General features: G+C 42.2%; 1 protein-coding gene across 8 annotated transcripts in view; it reads right to left on the reverse strand.

Moving 5' to 3' along the window:
* The window catches only part of CCDC57 (coiled-coil domain containing 57), a 110,351-nt gene that overhangs the window by 64,131 nt on the left and 45,285 nt on the right, over positions 1-935 (reverse strand). The window lies entirely within an intron of this gene.

Consider the following 935-nt stretch of genomic DNA (forward strand, 5'->3'; position numbering starts at 1 on the left):
GGATCAACCATAGAGGAACAGACTGATGAATAAGTTTGTCTTAAACACTATGAATTTCTGTTGCCTTAGGAAATGGATCCAAAAAAATACTGCTAAGGTTTATGCAGAGGGTTCTGCCTATAAGTTTTCTTCTAGGAGTTTTATGATTTGTGGCCTCACATTTCTGGTCTTTAATCCATTTTGAGTTTATTTTTATATGTGGTGTTAGAGAATGTTCTAATTTTGCTATTTTACATGAAGCTAGCTGTCCAGTCTTCCCAGCACCACTTATTGAAGAGACTTTCTTTTCCCCATTGCATATTCTTGACTCCTTGATCACAGAATGAAATGTGGCCATTTGCAATAACATGGATGAACCAGAAGGGCATTATGCTAAGTGAAATAAGTCAGAGAAAGATAAACACAGTATAATGTCTATGTGTGAAATCTAAAAAATACAAGTAGTGAATATAACAAAAAAGAAATAGACTCACAGACACAGAGAATAAACTAACGCTTAATGTGGGGAAAGGGAAGCGGGGAGGGGTGACATAATGGTAGAGAATTTAGAAGTACAAACCATTATGTATAAAGTAAGTAAGATACAAGGACGTACTGCACAGGAGATGGCTCACTGTGCAGTGTTGGCAGTAACCAGAGCAATGGCTCTCTCAGCCGCTAGTTCAGTTTTCAGTCGCTCAGTCGTGTCTGACGCTTTGCGACCCCATGAACCTCAGCACGCCAGGCCTCCCTGTCCATCACCAACTCCCAAGTTCACTCAAACTCACGTCCATCGAGTCAGTGATGCCATCCAGCCGTCTCATCCTCTGTTGTCCCCTTCTCTTCCTGCCCCCAATCCCTCCCAGCATCAGGGTCTTTTCCAAGGAGTCAACTCTTCGCATGAGGTGGCTGAAGTACTGGAGTTTCAGCTTCAGCATCAGTCCTTCCTATGAACA

Source organism: Bison bison, unplaced genomic scaffold (genome assembly GCF_000754665.1).
Source record: "Bison bison bison isolate TAMUID 2011002044 unplaced genomic scaffold, Bison_UMD1.0 scf7180017864371, whole genome shotgun sequence".
NCBI classification, from domain to species: domain Eukaryota; kingdom Metazoa; phylum Chordata; class Mammalia; order Artiodactyla; family Bovidae; genus Bison; species Bison bison.